General features: G+C 35.2%; 1 long non-coding RNA gene across 2 annotated transcripts in view; it reads right to left on the bottom strand.

Moving 5' to 3' along the window:
* The window catches only part of LOC129058675 (uncharacterized), a 327819-nt gene that overhangs the window by 107859 nt on the left and 202181 nt on the right, over nt 1–17779 (bottom strand). For both annotated transcript variants that reach the window (XR_010139260.1, XR_008523953.2), the window contains exon 3: nt 1773–1867. This is a non-coding gene — a long non-coding RNA (uncharacterized LOC129058675). The remainder of the gene's footprint in view (nt 1–1772; nt 1868–17779) is intronic.

A 17779-nucleotide genomic window follows, 5' to 3' on the forward strand; every position in this document is an offset into this window, starting at 1 on the left:
AATACACCAGTCAGCACCCTGTGTCTAGCTCAAGGTTTGTAAACACACCAGTCAGCACCCTGTGTCTAGCTTGAGGTTTGTAAACGCAACAGTCAGTGCTCTATGTCTAGCTCAGGGATTGTAAATACACCAATCAGCACCCTGTGTCTAGCTCAAGGTTTGTAAACACACCAATCGGTGCTCTGTGTCTAGGTAATCTAGTGGAGAGTTGGAGAACTTTTAGGTCTAGCTAGAGGATTGTAAATACACCAATCAGCACTCTGTGTCTAGCTCAGGCGTTGTAAATGCACCAATCAGCACCCTGTCAAAACAGACCAATCAGCTCTCTGTAAAATGGACCAATCATCTCTCTGTAAAATGGGCCAATCAGCAGGATGTGGGTGGGGTCAGATAAGGGAATGAAAACAGGCTGCCTGAGCCAGCAGCAGCAACCGGCTGGGGTCCCCTTCCACACCTTAGAAGCTTTGTTCTTTTGATCTTTGCAATAAATCTTGCTGCTGCTCACTCTTTGGGTCCGCACTGCCTTTATGAGCTGTAACACTCACCGCAAAGGTCTGCAGCTTCACTCCTGAAGCCAGTGAGACCACGAACCCACCAGAAGGAAGAAACTCCAGACACGTCCGAACATCAGAAGGAACTCCGGGCACACCATCTTTAAGAACTGTAACACTCACCGCGAGGGTGTGTGGCTTCATTCTTGAAGTCAGTGAAACCAAGAACCCACCAATTCTGGACACAACATGACAGTGAATAGGGCCCTGAGTGAAGCATTCAAGGAAAGTCACTAAACAAACAGCAACAATAGTAACAAATAGCAGCAACAGTAAACCCTGAGTGGAGGAAATCTCTTTTTAGGAGTTAGCACATTATATTATTTAAAATCTCCAGTTCTCCACAAAAAATATGACACATGCAAAGAAAAAGGAAATATTGCTCATATATGGATATAAAAAAGCAGTCAGTGGAAACTGCTCAGATGTTGGACTTATTAAAGACTTTAACTCTGCTATGATAATTATAACAAAAATCAAAGGATACCGTGTCTGAAGAATTTTAAAAAGTATAAAAAAAGTTGTCTCACCAACAAGTAATATAAATAACAATATAAAAATTATAGAAAATAATCAAATAGAAATTCTGGAATTGAAAAGTATAATACCTGAAATAAAAAATTTGCTAGCAAGGCCCAATAACAGATTTGAACTCCCATAAGAATCAGTGAAGCTGAAGGTAAGTCAATTGTTTTGCAATGTTTAAAACTATTTCCATTTTTTTTAAGTTTTATTTTTGTTTTGTTTTGTGGTTGTTTGTTTCTGTTTTTGTTCAGCCTCTTGCTAACCGCAACTGGCTCTGGGTAAGGTCAAGTAAAGACACGTCCTGGTAAATATAATACAGTACTGTATTTTAGAGGGTCTCCTCCAGGATGCTGCTAGATAGGTCAAGTAGTGACAATTCTTTGGGGATGAAGTTTGGAGATATTCCAAAGTCATCTTACCCCTTTTCATGGCTGCTAATCTGATTGTTTTTACATCTACTGTGTTTGCAAGCCTGTTCAATTCCAAGCCTAATAAAGAGATGAGGAGAGGGAGATGGGAACTGAGCAAGTTAAAATGCCAAGGAGCTCACTGTTCTTACAGAGATTCAGCTACAAAAAAAAAAAAAAGTCTTGGATTGTTGTAAGCCTTTCATTAATTTCCAGACTTCTGAAACGTTGATTTTGACGAGTTTTACAATGATATGGAGGAATCAGATTTTCAAAAACCCTTACTCACCATTCCAGCAGGGCTTCTCTTCAAGTATATTTTTGATAGAATGATTGGGAAGTATTCTTTCCAAAGGAATGTCTCTCAATAAAGATGATGGGATTCTGGAAATGGCAAAAAAAAAAAAAAAATAGAAAGCTGTCATGGGATTGAAGCCAATTCAGAGGAAAGCAGTGCCAGGAGATGAATTGAGGTCAAGAGATGGAGGCTGGAAGACATTATTCAAAGACTGAATTTAATCTTATCTGAAGCCAGCATCCTACTGAACTTTTAATTTTTATAATCACTAAATTTCACTTTTCATAAGCCAATTTGAGTCATTTCTGTTACCAGAAAACAAGAGTTCCAATGGATATAACATTATATTTTATAGTGTCTCCTAAGAACACAGGTGAATCAAAATCAAATCAACTCAGGGATAACCTATCATGTGAGATACCTGATGGCTCTCCTATCTTTACTTTAATTGGGCAGAATGGATATCAATTTGGGAAAACACTAAAGACTGAAGTTAAAGTCAAGGAAATAGGTAAGATAGTCAAGGAAAAAATGTAGAGAAAAAAGAAGCAAAGGTTAAACAAAACCTTGAGAAATGCCTATACTAAGTTTTAGAAGAAAGGAGAGAACCGAAAGATAATAGAGAAGGAATAAGAACATAAGGAAAACAAAAGTTGGGGAGAGTTTCAATGTGAGCAACAATATTAAATGTTAATGTTGGTCAGATTAATGGCCAGGGAAGAAGCCGTTCACTTTATAGATAAAGAGCACAGTAACTTCTGCTAGAGTAATTTCAGTAAAAGAAGAAAGGCTACTTTGGAAGAAGGAAAATATAAACTTTGAGAATTTCACTGAACAAAGAAGGATACCAGAGCCCAAAGCAGCATGTTTGACTCTCAATAGCTATTTGACCTCTGGATCACATTGTTCCCCCAGCATATCTGATTAAAATAAAGTAACTGAAAAGAATGCACAGGACAATGCAATATCTTCTAATAAGCTAGCCATTTATCTACTTCAGCAAAAATCCAAAATTGGGACCATAAACACAATAATAGAAAATGGTCTGGTTTCCAAGCATAATAACACTTTTAACATATCTTACAGAGAGAAAAACTCATTTAGTTTCATTTAATGTTACTCTGACTAGCATTATCCAAGACATAAGTGAATGACTTTGAAGTTTGAAGGAAAAATGGAAATATCGATGTGAAAGAGCTAGAATGACAAATGTGTGAGAAAGAATGCTAAACTCCAGTACTCATGAATTAGGAGGAACAAAGGCATGTGGTCGAGCAAACTGAGAGGTGGTGAGGCATGGACAGCAGATGTAACCTGGATATCATTTCACATTTCTTTGCAGCTTCAGAGGAAAAGAGGAGATACGGAAGGATTGTTATGTCACATGACTAAACATCTCCCTAAATGCCAGTGGTTAAGAGCAGAAAAATCCTCATAATGCTTTGGAATAAGAAGAAAGCACTTTAATAGCAGATTCCACCTCAGAGGATACATATTAATTCTGAGAGATTGTATAAGAAAAAGAAGACTTGACAGGAACCAACATTGGTTTTGTGAGTTGAAAATTACCAGGAAGACAAGATACAGAAAAGCTTTGTAAATCAGAACTAGAATTCTTCTGCTCTTCAAATTATAGGTCGCAGAAATATTTGATTCAACCAGTCTCTAATGGTGCCAGCCTGTCAGGATGAAGACTACTTACACGAGTTTCTTACAATGCAAAATAATAACGCTGTTAAAATTAAAAAGGTTTAAAATGCATTTCCTTTTGATGGGATTAAGAAAGTCCTAATATTTAGAAAAAGGAAATTAATATTAATTTTCTAAGAAGACTGACTTGCTTTAAATATATTTAAATAACAAAAGAACTACTTTTATCTTTATCTAAGAATTTAGGAAGGTGAATAGTGTGTGAAAAAATTGTTTTTTAATATTTGCAAGCATTTGATAAATTTTAAGAGGCTGTTTTTCCATGCTCTTTATTAATGTCCTTAAAGAATAATAGTAGAGGGTATAAAAATAGAAAGAAGGGAAGAAGGCAGGAAGAAAGGAAAAAAGGAAGAAAAGAAAGGAAAGAGAGAAAAAGGAGGGAGGGAGGAAGGAAGGAAGAAAAGAAAGAGGAAGGAAGGAGAAAAAGGAAAAAAATCAACAGAGTGCTTACTGACTTTGCAAAATCTAAATTCATTGTCTGCTTTAAATATCATTATCATTTCCTTTTAGGAACTCTGATAGAAATCTTTGTTATTTATACTGTATGTGTACAGTGAAATAAAAAGATAATAGAAAATTGTGTGTACTATAAGGATTAAAAATGTCAAAGCCACTTAACCAGGTTTCCTGACTTCTGCTTTGTCTGCCCGAGTTAGCTGGCAATAAAAGAATAGACAAGACAAATATTGTAAAATTGAATTGAGAGTAGCCAATGTGAATAATGCTTTTATCTCAAGCATCTATTACCTGCCTGCCAGTACTATTTATATTAGCAAAGGCATTTTTTGTTGTTGCTCTTTTCCAAGTCTCCTTATCTGAGTAATGAACTGCAAATCTCTTTTTCAACTGGGAAACATTGGTCCCTATGAGGACAACTCTTTCAGGGTATCAGAGTATAACTTAATTACCTAGAAGTGACTTATAAATTATAGTTCTTAGACCCTGTAGCACTGCTTACCTTAGTCCATCTGTGTTGCTATAAAGGAATACCTGAGACTGGGTAATTTGTAAAGAATGATTTATTTGGCTCTCGGTTCTGCAGGCTGTACTGGAAGCATGACATAAACATCGGCTTTTGATGAGGGCTTCAAGATGCTTCCATTTGTGGCAGAAAGTGAAGGGAAGCCAGAATGTGCAGATCACATGGTGAGAAAGGAAACAAGAGGGCTTGCAGGTGCCAGGCTCTTTTTAACAAGCAGCTGTCATGGGAGTTAATAGAGTGAGAAACAACTCACTCACTACTATGAGAAGGGTGCCAAGCTAGTCATGAAGGATTTGCATTGATGACCCAAACATCTCCCACTAGGTCCCACCTCCAACATTGAAGATCAAATTTCAACATGAAACTTGGAGAGTCAAACAAACCATATCCAAACCTTAGCAATGCATGTCTTGTTTTTTTTTTTTTTTTTTTTTTTTGGATGAGAATCACTTAAAACAGAAAACAGCCAATGTCTGCCCTAACCCCAAAATTTCTTTGTTATCTTGTGTATTATAAAAATGCAAGCTAGCTTTATACTCTGTTCCCACATTTGATTTTGTTCTAATGTAATTATTCTGTTTTAAAATATTTTCCTCAGAGTAACATAAACACTCCCCCAAAACATTCCACTTTTATACTACAGTTTCCAGTGCCCAGGGCTACCTACCCCCAGGGTATAAAGAAAGAAGAGTATACACTCAGTTTTACAGATCCCTATAAATAACTTACTTTTTTATTTTCTTTTCTTTCTTTCTTTCTTTCTTTTTTTTTTTTTTAAGACAGTCTCACTCTGTCGCCCAGGCTGGAGTGCAGTGACGCGATCTCTGCTCACTGCAAGCTCCACTTCCCGGGTTCATGCTGTTCTCCTGCCCCAGCCTCCAGAGTATCTGGGACTACAGGCGCCCACCACCATGCCAGGCTAATTTTTTTTTTTTGTATTTTTAGTAGAGACTGGGTTTCACCCTGTTAGCCAGGATGGTCTCATCTCCTAACCTCGTGATCTGACCGCCTCGGCCTCCCAAAGTGCTTACAGGTGTGAGCCACTGCGCCCGGCCTAAAATAACTTACTTTAAAAAATAATTTAAGGTCTATAGTACAATATAGGCAAATATGAAATTTCACCGATGCTTTTTGGATTTTTCTATAATGAAACTTTTTTTTGTTTTTTGTTTTTTGTTTTTTTTAGACGCAGTTTGCTCTTGTCGCCCAGGCTGGAGTGCAATGGCACGATCTCAGCTCACTGCAACCTCTACCTCCCAGGTTCAAGCTATTCTCCTGCCTCAGCCTCTTGAATAGCTGGGATTACAGGCGCCCGCCACCATGCCCAGCTAATTTTTGTATTTTTAGTAGAGACGGGGTTTCTCCATGTTGGCCAGGCTGGTCTCAAACTCCTTACCTCAGGTGATCCGCCTGTGTTGGCCTCCCAAAGTGCTGGGATTACAGGCGTGAGCCACCATGCCTGGCTATAATGAAACATTTTTGAAGATGATTATACTAGGTAAAAGAAACCTCATCTAAGAAGAATAAGTGGGTCAGAGAGAAGGAAGTCAATTCTGTAAATTAAACAATAAATGACATTTTTTTAAACATGATAAATACCCAGTTAAATTATTAGATTGCCTAAACTAAAAGAAGACAAGCAGGAAGCAGTCAAACATGAAAGTAATGTGCTGCAATCAAATTTGGATACTAATCTATTGCAATAAATGTTCATACAGGGCTCCCTCTGTTGACTCCTCTGCAGTCTACATACATTTCTTAATGAAGGACATGCAACCTCCCAATATTAAAGACATGCAAAGATTCATTAGGAAAGGCTTTAAATTATCCAAGCAGATTTTCTCCCCAATTGATGATTAATGTCATTAATCAACTGACGGTTCCCTTGTGGTTCTACTAAATAGGTATATCTAGAAGCAAATGTGCATTGTTTTTAACAAGAGAAACACACATATTCCTGGATAATGAAGTTGAGGTATTTATTGTGCATATTTATCATTTATGTTATCAGAAAAACAATTTTTTAAATCATTCAAAATTAAATTTTAGCAAACTCTTCTTTCCTGCTTTGTGGTAGTAGCAAATTTTGTAATTAAGGTTCATGTATATAAGAAGTATTTAAAAAAGAGATTGACAGTCTAAGCATTCATCAGCGTTCACCATTGCATTCCCTCAGTTTTCTTTTCCTCCATTTTTTTCTTCCATTTCTCTACCCCGCTTTCCTCCCCTGACCCTTTTTATTCATTGCACATTCTTTTTCCTTGTCTCCTCCTGCTACTCCAGCTGATTTCATTCTCCTCCTTTCTAGTCCTTAACCTCCTGGACCTCAGGGAAGAAGATGTCATTTTAAGTTTTCCTATCAGTTCACAAATTTCCCCTGAAACAGTTTCAGTTTCCTTAACCTTCATATGGAATATTCAACTCTTTCACCTCATCAGTTGCTTGTTTTCCCTTTTCCCTAAAATCTGAGGGACATGGTCCAACACACACCCTGGTAAATGCTAGAGTCACAAAGTCAATTCTAGATACAGCTTGGCTGACTGGGAACTCACAGAAGCTGACCTCAGTAGTAGAGAGTTACTGTCCAGGGGAGTGAGGGACTGGTTAATGAGGGATTGTCATATGACATCACCCTGCTATTTTAGTTTCTACTGTCTGCTTGCTTCCTCATTTTAATTACGCAAAAGTAATGAGCCTTTTGTTCTGCAGAATTGCTCTAAAAACTTCTTCAACAGAAGTCCTTCTGGCAAAGTAACATATGTTAATTCTACATATTCCAAATTCAACCAGCTATCACTAGAAATGGGGAGAAACTGAGATTTTATCTCCTATTAAGTATTCAGTCCCTATTTCCTATCACCCATAGTAATACACAGGAAATCCTGGAGGCCTTTCATAGTAAAAATCCTATACTGAAATAATCATGTTGAGAATAGGAAAAATGAAATCTAAATCTCTTTATTCCCATGTAATCTTTAATACTGTTTGAGGATTGCATTGTGAATTAGGTACAGGTGACATTAACATCCTCTAGATTTCTATTTTCATGAACCCCAAAGCTAAATGAAGCCTCATCCTAAATTCCAAACTTACACACTAGATTCAGTTAAAACAGCCTAGAAACCTTATTAAGTGCTATCTAAAAGCTCAAGACAAAGAATTTGAATTTCACTGTCCTTTTCTTTTCTCTCATTTTGTCACACAGTGTTTAGCTAAGGCACATGACCCTTTAAACCATTATAAACAGTGAAGTCTCACAGTTATTTTATTTTAAATTATTTTTCCTCCTTTATTCATTTATAGCCCAAGGATTACAATGTTTTTAATGATACATTGCCATTCTGATTTATGTCACTGTGTGTTTTGGACTTAAACTATGTGATTCCATGAATTTTACTTTGTACTCTTTTGATTGCTGTTATGAAGAAGTAATGTTCTCAGGAAGTCTCTCATTGTAGCTCAGAGCCAATCATTACAGTTGAAAGCATCCAAGGTTTCAAATGATAATGTCAAAAGTGAATTACAGCTTTCAAAATAAAGTATTGTTGGGCTACATTGTGAAAGCAGTATATTTTTCAATCAAGGCTTTACAGTCATTTTCAATAGCATTTTATGAAAAATTTTCAAGATATTAACTTTCCAAATATTTTCAGTAATTTCAGAGCTTTTGGATTTTTGCCATCGTTCTCAAATGTCAGTTGAAATACCTATGAAACCAGTAAAAGCAAGCATAACCTAAAAGCCATACTATTGGTACCTGGATCATGTTTATAACTTTTTATTTAATACCCATTATTTACGGGGTTATTTTCTCTTAAATTTTGATTACTGGGTATTAATGTATTAACTCTATTTTAATCAGTATAAACTAGATCAGTGAGAGATCAATGAAAAGCAACAGAAGAACTAATCCCAAGATACTGACTATTCTTCACTTTACCTTGGTGCCTGCAAAATTTTTCACTTGTGTTTTAGAGAACCAGTATGCTTCAAGATAATCAACAGTGAAAGAGAATCAGTGCATATTGTTACTGATGGAAGGTATCCAAGTCACCAGCAACAAATTGTACAGATCTGTAGCAACCTCAGTTCTTGCCTCCTCAGAAGAAATAATTTGACTGAGGGGCGTAAGGCAGAAAAAGAGACTGAGGCAAGTTTCAGATCAGGAGTGGAAGTTTATTAAAAAGCTTTAGAGCAGGAGAAAATGGAAAGTACACTTGGAAGAGACCCAAGCAAGCACTGAGTAGGTCAAGTGCAACATTTAACCTAGATCCTAGGTCTTTATAGGCTGTTCCACTTTCTGCATCTTGCACCCCTTTCCCACGATTCTTCCCTCAGGGTGGGCTGCCTGCCTGCACAGTGGTCTCCTCATGCTTGGGAAGTGAGCACACACAGTGGGTTTTGGAAATTGGGCACATGCTCATCTGAGACTTTCTTCCCTTTTCCTGTGGACTACCCCCAGAAGGTCATATTCTGCCATTTTGTCTCTTAATGTGCATGCCCAGGCTCACTCACCAAATACCTGAGATTTTACTGGAAGCCCTTTTTGCTTCTCCCAGCTGCCTGCATTCAATTAACACTTTAGTGTTAACAGCTGTGGGCCATTAGGAGATTGTCTCTCCCTGGTGCCAGCTGCCAAATTATCATTTTTAGAGAGTCAATGTGATAATTGTTGAACCATCACTGATGATCCCCTGACATTCCTGGTGGACCGGGGAAGAGCCCTCTCCTGCCCTACTCATGCCTGTCTAACTACCTGTAAAAATATATCTGATTAAATGAAAAGGAATCATATCTTAGACTCTGAACTCTCAAGAATTTCTTCAAGTCTTGAGTCTGCATTGGAATAGCTATATGTCCATGCATGCCAAAAAACAGGGACTATGTACTGGACAGATTATGAACCAACCTCAGGGGAGCAGGTCAGTTTTGCTATCAACTCATGAGCATTACCCTGACATCAATGCTACTCAATGCTTAGTAATCTTAGTTTGTTTTTCCTCTTTACACTTATAATTTCATACTTTTTTCATTTTTCTGACTATCTAACTTTTACTTATCCCCTTACACTCAATAGAAGATCATGAAACATTCTTCATGAAGAAAATAAAAGCTATTAGATATGATGTTCTTTATCTTTCCACCTTACAAATATAGCTGAATTTGCACCTTTTTTCTCTTTTCTGAACAAAATGAGAGTGTCTGTACCCTGGATTCCTTCTCTACTATTTTCACTGAGTCCTACTTTTGTTAATCACCCTCTTTTAAGCTCTTCAACTTCTATTCCTCTACTATATCCCTATTTCCCTGTTATTATTATCAACACATATATTAGTGCACTTTATTTTTTAAAAATTTTCTGTTAAATGCCCATCAATGATAGACTGGATAAAGAAAATGCAGCACATGTACACCATGGAATACTAGCACCCATTAAAAAAATGAGATCATGTCCTTTGCAGGGACATGGATGGAGATGGAAGCTGTTATCCTCAGCAAACTAACACAGGACAAGAAAATCACATACCACATATTCTCACTTATAAGTAGGAACTGAGTAATGAAAACATATGAACACATGGGGAGGAGAGAACAACACACACTGGGGCCTGTCAGAGGGTGGGGGGTAGGAGGAGGGAAGCATCAGGAAGAATAGTTAATGCATGCTGGTCTTAATACATGGGTGATGGGATGACATGGGTAGCAAACCACCATGTCACATGTTTACCTATGTAACAAACCTGCAATTCCTGCACATGTACCCTGGAACTTAAAATAAAAGTTGTAAATTTAAAAAAATTGCTGTTGATCACTTCCCAGTGATCTACCTTTCTTCTCACCCTAAAAACCAGTTTTCCAAATAAAACCAAGTAAAACATTCAGTATCTTCTCCTCATCATTTTGTATTTCATTTATCGCTCACTCTAATGTGGGTTCCACCCCTAACACTACATGCAACTCTTCTGCTCTTGCTAAAAATGAAAATTATCTCTATGTTGCCTAACCCATAGATGATTTTCTTTCCTCACCCTATGTGAGTTCTATATTAGTTTCTTGAGACTTCTGTAACTAATTACCACAAACTGAGTGGCTCATAATGACAGAAATGAATTCTCTCACAGTTCAAGAGGATAAAAGTCTGAAATCAAAGTGTCAGCAAGGTTGGGTCATTATGGAGGCATTGAGGAAGAAACCTCCCTATGCCTCTCTCCTACCTTCTGGTGGTTCCTGGCAATCCTTGGCGTTTTTTGGCTTGTAGATACATCCATACAATCTCTGCCTATATCTTGGCTTCTTCTGTGTTTTTGCATGTACTCTTCTCTTCTTATAAGGATGCCAGTCATAAGATTACTGGCTACTCCAATCTCTTCTGACTTCACTGGAACTTGATTAAATCTACAAAGATCCTATTTCCAAATAAGGTAAAATTCATAGGTATAGGGAGGTTGCAACTTGACCATATCTTCTTGAAGGATACAACTTAACTCACTATAACTTTTTACTAACATTCAACAAATTTGAAGCTCTTCTAGAGTTTTACTATTTTTTCTTGGCTTCTGGAACACTAAACTGACCTGGTTTCCTTTCTTCCTCTTTGCCCCTCATTTAGGGATTCATTCTTCTATATCCAACCTCTATATTTTGGAGATCTTCAAAATTCAACACCAGGAATTCTCTTCTCCCTATACATTCACTACCTAGGCAATTACATCTTTGCCAAAATTTGAAAAAATCTCACACTAGTATCCAGATATCTCTTGAGTTTCAGACTACTCTTTTCAATGCATATATGTCCTCCCTATTCAATATCATGATATTGTTAAGACAATTTATCTAAAAGTAATCATTAATTTTCTAAACAAATTTGTTCCTTCTCACATCTTTGATTTCTCAATAAATTTCACTTTCATTAACTCAGATTTCCTTTAATGCTAGAAATCTTAAGTGGTTGACTTTTCCTTTCTGTTAGCCCCTTTCCCAATCCATCACAATTAAGTACCAAGTTAGTTGCTTTCACCTTTAATATATATTTCAATTTCATTTATTTATCTCCATTTACCCAGGTATCAACTTGTCTAAACCAAAAGCTTTTCTTATTTGGAGAACTGAAAAGCTTTGCTAAATGTTCTTACTCTGTATTTTTATAATTATTTCTACAAGTCAGCTTAAACTTGGAAAAATATATCAGAACATCAGAATAAAATTCCAAATCTTTTTCATAATCTTCATAAACTGTCCCCCGCCAACTTTTCCATACTCATTTCCCATCAGAATTTCTAAGACTCGTTCACTACATCTTGAACTCTTTCAGTCTTTCATAAATACAAAGCACATCATGTCCTTTACACATGCCCTGCAACATACTTTATCCTCATTCTTCATCTGCCTAACTTCTATTACATACTCAAGTTTTGACTTAAATCTCACTTTCTTAGTGAGGGCTTTTATAATCATGAAACTGCTACCCTTATAAAATTACAAGTTCTGTTATAAAATATGTTATATTTTTTCACGTTATCCAATACTTTTACTCAGAGTAAGTTTGTAGTTACATATTTGTATATTTTTAACTTCTAGTTTTCCTTGTACATCTCCGCCAGAGCTCTTGGGTGACCAGGTGTATTGTCAATCAGCAGTGGTATTTTTAAAGGAATCTTTATATTTGAGCAATAGGTCTCAACAATGAGCTTTAAAAATTCCATAAAACGTTGTAAATAGATCTGTGTTATCATTCAGACTTTATTATTCCATTTACAGAGCACAGACAGACAGATTTAGTGTAATTCTCAAAGGTTTTATGGTATTTGGAAGGGTAAATGAGCACTGGCTTCAGCTTAAAGTCACCAGCTGCATTAGCCGCTAATAAGAGAGTCAGCCTATCCTTTGAAGATTTTAAGCCAGGTAGTGACTTCTCCTTCCTAGTTATAAAAGTCCTAGATGGCATCTTCTTCCAATAGAAGGCTGCTTCATTTACACTGAAAACCTGTTGTTTAGTATAGCCACCTTCATCGATGATCTCAGCTAGATCTTCTGGATAACTCGCTGCACCTTCTACATCAGAACTTGCTGCTTCACCTTACACTTTTATGTTTTTGAAAGAGTTTCTTTCCTTAAACCTCATAAACCAAGTTCTGCTAGGTTCTACCTTTCTTCTGCAGCTTCCTCACCTCTCTCAGCCTTCATAGAATTAGATAGAGTTAGGTACTTGCTTTGAATTAGGCTTTGGTCTAAAAAAATATTGTGGCTGGTTAGTTGATCTATCCAGACCACTAAAACTTTCTCCAATGTCAGCAATAAAGCTGTTTCATTTTCTTATCATTTGTATGTTCACAGGAGAAGCTCTTTAAATTTCCTTCAGAAACTTTTCCTTTGGCTGTCTTGGTTTTCCACATGCCTTCTTCACTAAGCTTACTTATTTCTAGCTTTTGATTTAAAGTGAGAGATGTGTGACTCTATTTTTAACTTGAACATGTAGAGGCTATACTAGGGTTATTAATTGGCTAAATTTCAATATTGTTGTTTCTCAGAGCATAGGGAGGCCCAAAGAGAGAGAGAAAGACAAAGGAATAGCCAGTTGGTGGAGCAGTCAGAACATGCAGAAGTATGAATTAATTTTGCCATCTTATGTGGGCACAATTCATGGTGCCCCAAAACAATTACAATAGTAACATCAAAGATCAATGATTACAGATCACCATAACAGAATAATAATTAAAAGTTTGAAATATATAAAAATTTCCTAATGTGAAACAGAGACACAAAGTTAGTGCATACTGTTCGAATAATGGCACTGATACACTTGCTTAATGCTGGGTTGTCAGAAAGCTTCAATTCATAAAAAAATGCAGCACAATAAAATGAGGTATGCCTATGTATTAATTTGGCCATTTATAAATGTATCATTTTATTCTATATTATAAATAAATGTGACATGTTTTAATAATAAATATTTTATAATTCCTTACTAGCAGATATCCATGTGAAAAGAAAATCAAAATTCTAAAAGTGACGTAGCCCTTAATTAACTATTTAGAGATTTCTATGCATAATCTTTTTCTTCCATTTCTGCCTAAAAAGCAAAATTTTGCTTTTAATAATAGATGAAATCATTGTATACCATTCAACATATGGTATCATATTTCTAATAGCATAGATTTAAAAAGTATAAGGGATTATTATGTAAAAAATAAAATATTATATTATCGTATCTCTTTTTCAAGAAGACATTTGTCAGCAGTCTCCATTCTTTGTCTCTAAAACATACTACAATTTAAGCTGTGTAAATGCATTGTGCCCCAGTCTTTAACTGATGTCTTTTAAATTATAGCTATTATAAGCCTTATTGACTATTATGTAAATCTTTTCTTTAAAAATATTCTTAATGTACCATGTCCATTAGTTTGTCAATGTGATTAAAACATATGAGAAGGAAGAAGAAGAAGAAGAAGAAGAAGAAGAAGAAGAAGAAGAAGAGAAGAAGAAGAAGGAGAAGAAGAAGAGAGGAAGAAAGAGAAGGAGATGAAGAAGAGCAGAAGAAAAAGAAGAAGCTGCTATTTTTCTATTTGGTTGCTATATGTGAGCAAAGAAATTGATTAGGCATTTTGCTTTATTTAAGAGATATATCAGCACATAGAGTCACAGTCTGCCCTCATTTAGTCTTTTCATTTGTGATACTCCATATTACATGAAAGTATATCCATTTGAATGTCTTTAATATTCATGATCCTCTCACCAGCCTGAGCAAAAGAGCTAAAGCATTTGATAGCAATCTGAGGAACTTGATTAACAATGTACTAATCATCAGTACCATTGACCTGATTCAAAAATGTTTTTAATTCATCCATCACTTTTATAACCAAAGATGATTGCATTACTTTACCATTTTTTATTTAAATAAAACCCCATGAGCTGAAAATATCAAGCTATTTCTACTAAATGTACCTTGCAACCAATTTAATTTATTTTTAAACTAAGTTCTAAAGTGACCTATAATAACCAATTAGTACTTGAACATAGAAAACCAGAGCACAAGTGTCTCTTTAGTAAAATCAATTCACTTTGACTTCAAATCACTAAATGTTAAATTGTGTCAAAGAATTAATTTTGCAATAAATTATTACTATTGTTACAAAAATTCAACTGAAGGATATTACCAGGAATAATTATCCATATATCAAAATGCATTGAATGTAGAGTATGAACTATAATTACCCCCAATTGCTTATCATTCAAATGTTAATTGTAAGGATTTCGTTTCTTTGGCCATAACACTTCTTTTTAATTATCAAACATCATTTCTAATGTATCATAAAAATATAGTACTGGCATAATACATTTAATAATTTCAAAGTATAAATATATACTAGACTATCACTTTTGGATTCAAATATTACTTATCATTATTAGGCTAATATAAGATGATATAGGGATCTAGAAGTGCAACAACTTGCCTTTTGTGCCTAAATGTCACTGAAGACTGGATTTATTGGTGAGCTTATGCAGGATCACATATTTTTAGGGAAAAAATATGTGATTCAATTACCATGATATTGAATACATCTGAGAAAAATAACAGTATCATTCTCCAGATGGATTGAAACATATCTTCATACTAACAGGCCAAGAATTAAGAATAAGCCAGGTGTGGTGGCTCACACCTGCAGTCCCAGCACTTTAGGAGGCTAAGGGTTACTTAAGGCCAGCAATTAAAGACCAGCATGGACAACGTGGCAAGACCCCATCTCTACCAGAAAAAAAAAAATTAGCCTGGCATGGTGGCACATGCCTGTAGTCCTAGCTACTCAGAAGGCTGAAGTGGGAAGATTGCTTGAGCCCAGGAGTTAGAGGTTACAGTGAGCAATGATCACTCCACTGCATTCCAGCCTGGGTAACAGAGTGAGACCCTGTCTCAAAAAAAAAAAAAAAAAAAAAAAAAAAAAAGGAAGAAGATAAATAATTAGGTTGTTTCTTATGCACATCTGATTTTCAAATATTATACTATATTTAACATCATAAGCAATAACACAACTGTTGCAAATGTTGCAAATTATTTCAGATTATACTTTTGCATTAGTTCAACATATTTTTATTCTCTAAATTATTTTTTCTGAAATTTGATCATAAGAACTATATATATATATACACACAAACACACACACACACACACACACACACACACAGAGATGTAGTGGCTGGGACACAGGGCACCAATTTTTCCCTCTTAGGCCTCCAGGTCTGTGATGAGAGGGGGTGCCAGGAAGCTCTCTGAAATGCCCTGGAGATATTTCTATAGAGACACGAGGTCTCGTTATGTTACCTAGGCTGTTTTCAAACTACTGAACTCAAATGATCTTCCTGACTTGGCCTCCCAAAAGTACTAGGATTATAGGTGTGAGCCTGGCCAGAATATCAGATATTTTTAAAGTCATTATTTAGGGTGGCAAACTATTGAGAACATTATTATAATAGATTTTAATTTGCTTAAATATATAGTCTAGCCTTCTTTGTGAGAATTTGAATTTTCAAATAGTTTAGTTATTGCATTAATTCCCTGGCAAAGTCTACATGTAATTGCATAAAAGTAAATAGAACAAAATACTTAGTGAAGCAGATAATGTCTCTATACTAACTAGGGTCCGGCTATTCTGGGAATCATACCATTTGAGCCTATGTGGATTTAGCTTAAGAAATCAAATTACAAAATTTAAATAACTACTTTTAAGGTTATTTTCTCTCCTATTTCCAATTCAGCTATTTAAAATAAAAATCTTATGATAAATATTATTCTTCAATTGATTTTAGTTTACAAATATGAATAATAACAAAATATTTTAATTTATAATTAGGAGTCTAAGTTTTTATTATAAATATTTCAATAACAAATATCGAACTTTTATTTTCAATACTTACAAAGCAATATATCTTTTAAATTTCTATAAGCATAGAAAACTTCTGAAAAAAGTTAAGTAATCTAAATAAGTTAATTTCCTTATATAACTGGATCTGCCAGATATAATAATTTGTGTTATTATTTAAGAGTGTGAGTTCTATCTTGCAGACAACATCCTAGACAAAACATGTCCGTCTGTGAACAAGCAAAGTGAAGATTAGGAAAGCATTGGGATTACATTCTTCTTCTTTAAATATTTGTGTAAATGTTTGATGACTGGCCATTACAGATATGATGAATTTCTTCTTCATTTCCACATTATTTTATCCATAATAGTTAAAGATATATTAAGGAAAGAGAAGAAATTTTGCAAGTAACTCAATAATGTTTAACATTTTTCTACAATTGGACTAGGCTACTTAACTATGTGTGAATGGCAATACCGAATAAAATATTTCTATTAAAAACTCTACTTGTACATGAGCGGGGTTGAGAAATGCAGATGAACATTTTGTGAAAGATGCTTCTTCTAAACAATGAAAATAGTTCTGCAAGCTAAGCCTCCTTGGTTTTCCCAAAATTGTTTTTCCGTAATATGTAACTGCTTTGTGGACATTGAATGGAAGTAAAAATTTGAAATAGGTGCTTTGTACAAGTCCCCAAATACTATTTGCAAAAAGCTCTGCAAGTGTTTGTTATTGAATTGTTGTTTGATCAAATGATATGTGGTATTAAACATGTTGGGTAACCAACTGTACACCCAGGTGAATTTTAAAAAGAGAAATGAAATTTCAAATAGTTTAGCAGAATCTTTTATTCTCAATGAAAAACAAAGTTGGTCAAAGCTAAAATGGAATGTTGGGGTTTCAACAAGTAATTCACTATTTCTCCTGTTGCTTTCAACATGTTTAGAAACAAAAATACACATGAGGTATATACTATATATGTGCAAGTGAGCATTAATTAAAAGACTACTGTTCCCCCTTTATGCAGAAGTATAAAAACCATCTATCTAGTCTAATGCTGGACATATATGTCTACTATGTCCACACAGTTCCAGTAGTAAAAATATCTACACCCAAGCAGAGAAAGAAAAAAGATATTTGTGTAAACCAAACCTTAAAAAAATGGGCTCAATGTTATTTATCTGGCTAAAAAATATATTGGCACAGAATGAAATATAAGTTGATCTCCATGGGAGGAATAGTATGTGTAGCAATGTCTATAATTATTATTCATCTTGGAACTTTTTTATATAGGTAGGTCCTTTCAGATAAGAATTTAAATTATTCTTTTGATAAGATATATTCTCTCTTAAACTCACTGACAACAAGGTAATCCAAACCTCTGAGCTAAATTGGAAGAACACTGGACATATTTTTTTGTGGGAAGTTGAACTGCTTTCTGACTTGTACC

The sequence above is a fragment of the Pongo abelii genome, chromosome 2 (genome assembly GCF_028885655.2).
Source record: "Pongo abelii isolate AG06213 chromosome 2, NHGRI_mPonAbe1-v2.0_pri, whole genome shotgun sequence".
Lineage (NCBI taxonomy): Eukaryota > Metazoa > Chordata > Mammalia > Primates > Hominidae > Pongo > Pongo abelii.